Source organism: Podarcis bocagei (genome assembly GCF_964188305.1).
Source record: "Podarcis bocagei genome assembly, chromosome: 8".
Taxonomy (NCBI): Eukaryota; Metazoa; Chordata; class Lepidosauria; order Squamata; family Lacertidae; genus Podarcis; species Podarcis bocagei.
Window position 1 is genome coordinate 69,774,371 of NC_138133.1, and position 6,897 is coordinate 69,781,267.

Below are 6,897 nucleotides of genomic sequence, written 5' to 3' on the forward strand. Positions count from 1 at the left end.
AACAGATAATCTTTTTCTAGTACATCTTTAACCAAAAGAACAAGCACTGCTTTCCCTTTTCAATTACCAGAGATGAGACTGTTGCAGGGTAAATGAATACAGTATACAAGAGGCAGGGGAGGTTCAGCAATGTGTAACAGTGCTGGCTGTTTTGGTGGTTCAGACAGTGATGCTTAAGAGAGTTACAAGCAAGTCCCTGTTTTCATTTCTGAAATGTTGGGTCGTTCGTATGCAATCAGGACCCTGCTCACATCAAGGTTCTCTTTGAAATCTCTTAAGTCTTTGATGCAAAGCTCCAGAAGAGGAAAGTCAGCCCAGACCTTGTGCTAATTGGAGTCTCTGCAGAGTAATCACCTTGGATGTGGAAATAAAAACTAAGGATGTGATCAAGGTAGACAAGAGGGTAGTAAATGAAAGAATGAATGAATTTTACCTGTCATTTCTTTATAGGTGGGTGACTGTCGATTCATATGCATATCTCTCTTAATTTGTATACAGGCAATATGCATAGGAATATAAACTGTATTATACATACATCACACCTCCTGTAGTTTTCCTATAAATATTATCCTGCCTCCAAAAACCTCTCTTGGGAACTGAGATAATTAGGAAAACATTTGTTTTACGTTGAGTAGATTAATGAGACAATTGTATTCTGAAGCCTATTCGGTTCTTCTACAAGCATGAAAACCTGTATTCATGCAAATAGCCTGTAATTAGGAATGAATAAAGCATGGAAATCAGTTGCAGCCAGAGCCAGCCTTAAGCAGCTCAATGGCCAAAGTGAAAATATTGGCACTGCACACATTACAGAGGTTTTACAGCAGATCCTGACCATCAGCCACAACACAAACAATGAAAAAGTATGTAATGTGTAAAGAAACTCTGGCTAATGGAAGTTCCTCACTGCATTGTAATTTGCAGCAGTAGGGAGCCACCGAACTCAGGACCATTTTGCAGTTCCTGGACCAGATTGCTTATATATTAGTCCTTTGCTCTAGGATTGTGCCTTTAAACAAAAACCTCCTTCTTGCAGGTTCAGCTCATGCAATTGCTTCCTATTCCGTTCAACTGCAAGTGATGCTCTTTACTTCATCAGTTTCTACCCAAGGGAGGATTACTTGTTTGGTTGGTGAATTTCACCATTTATTTTATATCAAAACAAGGAAACCAGCATTAAAGTCCTTTCCTGATAGACAGAAAATGAATACTTAAGGGTCAAGTCATCACAAATCCCCCAGCCATGCCAAACAGGACTGAACCTGAAAGAAAGAAACATTTAATCAACAATATAGAAGCCCTTTCCTGTAAATGACTTACTTGTGAGTAAACATGATACTTGGACGTGGGAAAGAGCATTGCTAAATGATATAGCAGTATATTAAGTACTGGGAGGCAGTGCCATTTAATTCTGCTTCCAGCTAATTGTGGGAACGCAATGCTTTCACAGTGTGGAAGCACTAGAGCTCTTTAGTGGTACCCAGCCATTCTCTTTCAGATTGAAAATATTTCCACATGGAAAGGGCATCAAAGTAGAGCAGTGAGTCTTCTGGCATTTTCAACAATTTGAACTATAATGTATACCTCTTGCATTATCATCAGGAAAACACCACACCTCTGAGAACAGATAGCATGCCTAACTACCAGACAGTGGGAACCCCAACGCCCCCAACCCCCTTCAACTTACCAGGATTCAGCCCCATTTTTTGGCCCCCACCCACCCCACCCCTCGGTGCTTCCAGGCAAGGTTCCAGCACCGTCACAACCTCCCCTGCTTGTGATGGATGGAATAGAGAGAGAGAGCTGGACTGTCACACCTAGTTGCCTGCTCCTTGGGAGGAGGCCAATATGCAAATAAAAACTTTCTCTTTTTTCTGAAGAAAGGCCACATCCTTTCTTCTGGGTTTTTCAGCGGGCTGCGTGGAAGAAAGGGGGAGAATCAAATAAATGTGAAAAGTCAGGCAGGATGCTGTTTCGACAAGCGGTATCAGGGGGGGCCCAGCCCAGCATGGGAGGCTGGGGGTGAGTGCAAGTCAAGGAGGGGGAAGGGTGGAAATAATGTTTTGTGACTGGAACAAAAATAGCAAGAGGCCTCCTTGGACCAAGGATATTGGCTGCACAACAGGCCAACCTATCCAGGAAAATGAAATAAAAGGTCAGCCAGCTGCTCAGTCAAGGCCAAAAGAAGCAGGACAAAGGGAGGGAAGCTGCAAGTTACAAAGAAACTCGAGGAAGGAGGGGTGTGTGTGTGACATGTCACTATTTGGTGATCTCCTACTCTACAACCCTCTGCACAGTTATTTGGGAGTAGGCTCCATTGTGCACAGCGACACTTACTTCTGAGTCAGACTAGCATGCATGAGAGCTAAGCTCAGCCTTGTTTTTTCAAGCAAGATACATTGATCCATGTCAGGAATCCATAATTGCTCTCATACAAGAAAGTTCCCAGTCCTTTCTGCTCATCAGGGTAGGGGCACTGTGAGGCACTGAAAGGCTGTGAGTCACTGCCCCATGACAGAATTTCCAGTGGGCCACTGAAGATGGCAGGTGGCTGGGGATGGTCTCACCAGTACTGTGCTTTGCAGGGCACCCAACAAACTTGTAAGCAAAATTTTAAAAGGGTGGGTAGGAGATCTGGGGTCCAGTGCAGAAGAGGCAGGGCTTAGGTTCCCTGTTAACTTTCACATATGCCCAGCAAGGAAGGGCAAATCTTCCCATTTCAGTTCATCGTTTTTAAGTACAGTTCTCCACATTTCCGCATCATTCTCAGTGTTGTTGTTTTTAAAAACTTATCATGAATATTCATCAACATTTTAGTGTTAATTTCCCACCACAATATATACATCTCTGTTCTGCAGTACAGTGGTGCCTCAGGTTACAGATGCTTCAGGTTACAGACGCTTCAGGTTACAGACTCCGCTAACCCAGAAATTGTACCTCGGGTTAAGAACTTTGCTTCAGGATGAGAACAGAAATCGTGCGGCGGCAGCGGGAGGCCCCATTAGCTAAAGTGGTACCTCAGGTTAAGAACAGTTTCAGGTTAAGAACAGACCTCCAGAACGAATTAAGTTCTTAACCCGAGTTACCACTGTATACATATTTTTGCCAAGCAATTTCCCCTACTGTTATGCATATCTTTATGCTATTTTCCAGTAACATGCACACTTTAGCCTAGCATATGCATTTTTGTACACATTACTTGGCAAATGCATTGCAAAATTCAAAGAAGTGTGAATTTCAAAGCATGGCTGTGTTTCAGGTGATGATGTGTCCCTGACCCTCCACTTCAGAGCAAAGATCTGTCTTAAATGGAACCGTTGTTTTCTGTCCCATACTCTCTGCACGTTTTCTAAAAAGATGCTAATATGCAAAGATTCTGGGAAAGCGCGGCCACACTCTCATTCAGGAAGATATTAAGTCCTCCTGTTCAGTTCAGGTTGTCTATCCTTTTGAAATGCCAGAGGAAGCAAACCAGTCAACTCTGACCAACCCAGTGACAAGTTTCTCTAATGCCCGTTGCTGAAATCACGATGATAATTAGATTTGACAAGAAACTGACGAAGTCCAGCCAAGTCCTAATAATAAATATAACAGAAAAGAACTGCATGCTGATGACATCACTGCTCAAGCACTCTATTAAAGCTCCAATTCTTAGTCTCTGCCTTGTCATTCATTCCCACCAGATCACGCTATGACAGCAGAGACACCAACAGTCAGCTCTTGACTGCAAGTGCCGCAGAAGGTTCTCACAACATGTTTACAGGGAAGGCTTCGGCACATGACAGCTCATATGTGTGCGACTTGGAAGCTTTGCAAGTGATTTTTAACTGCAACAATGGCACAGTTGTTACTGCATCTTCTTTCCAGGTTATGCTCTGTTTGGGTGTGGGTATGTGAAGGTATTTTCATAGCATATAGACTTCATGCAACCTCAAAGCAGCATAACTGATTTTCTTTCCCTGTAATTACCTTCACAACAACCCTGTGAGGAAGGTTAGGCAGAGAGAGAGAGAGAGAGAGAGAGAGAGAGAGAGAGAGAGAGAGAGAGAGTTAGTTGCTGGTCAATGTCATCCCATGAACTTCATGGCCAAGTGGGGATATGAAGTTGGGTGTTCATACCCTCAATCATAAAGAAACCATAAAGAAGGCTGATCACCGAAGAATTGATGCTTTTGAATTATGGTGCTGGAGGAGACTCTTGAGAGTCTCATGGACTGCAAGAATCAAACGCATCCATTCTTAAGGAAATCAGCCCTGAGTGCTCCCTGGAAGGACAGATCCTGAAGCTGAGGCTCCAATACTTTGGCCACCTCATGAGAAGAGAAGACTCCCTGGAAAAGACCCCGATGTTGGGAAAGATTGAGGGCACAAGGAGAAGGGGACGACAGAGGGTGAGATGGTTGGATAGTGTTCTCGAAGCTACCAGCAAGAGTCTGACCAAACTGCGGGAGGCAGTGGAAGACAGGAGTGCCTGGCGTGCTCTGGTCCATGGGGTCACAAAGAGTCGGACACGACTAAACGACTGAACGACGACGACCCTGAATCAGCAATCCAATCGCTACACCATAGTGGATCTCACTACAATTCTCTGTCCTCTTCCAACTAATGTGCCTGTTGCTCTTTCGGCTGCAAATGTTACGCAGAATACACATGTGTCCTACTGAAATGAATGCAAGCTACATTCACAAATGTACTCACATAACAACAATAATGTACCATAACAACAATAACCCAGAAGAGCAATGTGTTGACTTCTACAATAGGACCCTAGCTGTGAAACACCCTACTTTGATCAATAGGCTGGGACTTAAGATCATGAGTTTTAGGCACCAGGTAAAAATGTTCACCTCCTGCCAACCTAGCAGTTCGAAAGCACGTCATATGCAAGTAGATAAATAGGGAACCGCTCCGGCGGGAAGGTAAACGGCGTTTCCGTGCACTGCTCTGGTTTGCCAGAAGCAGCTTTGTCATGCTGGCCACATGACCTGGAAGCTGTCTGCGGACAAACACCAGCTCCCTCGGCCTATAGAGTGAGATGAGCGCGCAACCCAGAGTCGAGCACGACTGGACCTAATGGTCAGGGGTCCCTTTATCTTTTTTAAAATGTTCACATTTGCTCCTGCACTTTAATTCGGTTTTTTAAATTGTGTTTATTGATTGCTGCCTTTAGGAATTTAAAGTGTTATTTATTATTGCTACTATTTTCACCATTTTAATATGGCTTCTAGGTTGCATTTTGCTAATATTTTCTTTTCTTTTCCAAACCATCCTTTATGTTGTAAACTGCTTTGGTTACTTTAAGTCAAAACGGTGGCTTATACGTACTTTAAATCAATTATGCTCTAACCCTATTATGCACAGGCACCTGAGAGTAACACCAACTGAACCCTGAAGAACCCTTCAGGTATCTGAAGAAGTGTGCATGCACACGAAAGCTCATACCAAGAACTAACTTAGTTGGTCTTTTAGGTGCTACTGGAAGGAATTTTTTTATTTTGACTATGGCAGACCAACACGGCTACCTATCTACTACTGGAACCAACTGAACCCAGTGGGACTTAATTCTGAGAAGACACACATAGGATTATAGAGTTAATAAATACCGTATTTTTCGCTCTATAACACGCACCAGACCATAACACGTACGTAGTTTTTAGAGGAGGAAAACAAGAAAAAAAATATTCTAAACGAAATAGTGGATATATGATTTTTGTGGTTCATGCTGTGGCCACAGACATGTGATATGACAGTGAGTTTGGAGTAGCCCAATGCAAAAATCCTGAGGATCCATGTGGATCCATGCTTTGTAACCACGGAGGAGGGAAGGAAGGGGAACCATGGATCCTCTGCTCGCGACTGCAGCAGATCCCCCCCCCCCGTCACCCGTAGGCATTCCCTCCATAACACGCACAGACATTTCCCCTTACTTTCTAGGAGGAAAAAAGTGAGTGTTATGGTGCAAAAAATACGGTAAATGGCTTTATGAAGTAAGCTGTATTGAAAAATTATTTTGATGACATGGGATAGGAATGAATTTTTAAATTGTATTTATATCATATATATATATATTGTATTTGTATCACAATATTTATATTGTGTTTATATCGCAGTATTTATATTAAATATATAAAAGAATGATTGAGACAGTAAACAGGAATCTTGCAATATCCTTTTTAAAGAACATACCGTTGAACGTGGGATGTGTGTGTGGCATAGAAATTAACAAAAACCTTTTGATTTTCTGGAACCCCTATTGTATACCGGTTCTTTCCAGAGAACAAAAAGTTTCATTAAAATAAAAGCATTGTGAATGTTTTAAGGCATACGTTAAGTGTGAAGTCATTTCTGGAAGACTAGTTACCTAGGCAACTTAACCATTTTTTCCCTACTCCTCTTGTTATGTAATGTCAACATACTTTGTTCCTCTTTTCCCTCTCCCACCTTTAAACCACAATTGTAATCGTAACCTCATTTAGCAGCTCAGTAGTCCCTACCCAGACTTCTTTGTCCTCACCAACTCACGGCGCTGCTTGCAAAAGCCCCCCCCCAATTGCACCTGGAGTGATGGTTCCCTCAGCCCCACCCTCCACACCAATTCTACGCCACCGCAGCTAGCCCTGCCTGATATAGAATTATAAATTGTGGCATATTAGTCGGAAACAATCTTTTAAACTTACATATAAGCAATGATAATATTAATAAACCTTCCTGCCCCACAGGGATATGTGCAAAACAGTGGGACCAAACTGTAAGTCTCACGCTGTGCAATTTCTTAAATCAGTTCTACAAAACAGGCGAAGTTGCTGCTTGTCAAGGAAACTCCATCAGCAGTAAGCATTTAATTAAATGTTACCGACAATTAGTGCGTTCTGCAGCTAAGGTCACCCTGCCAACACA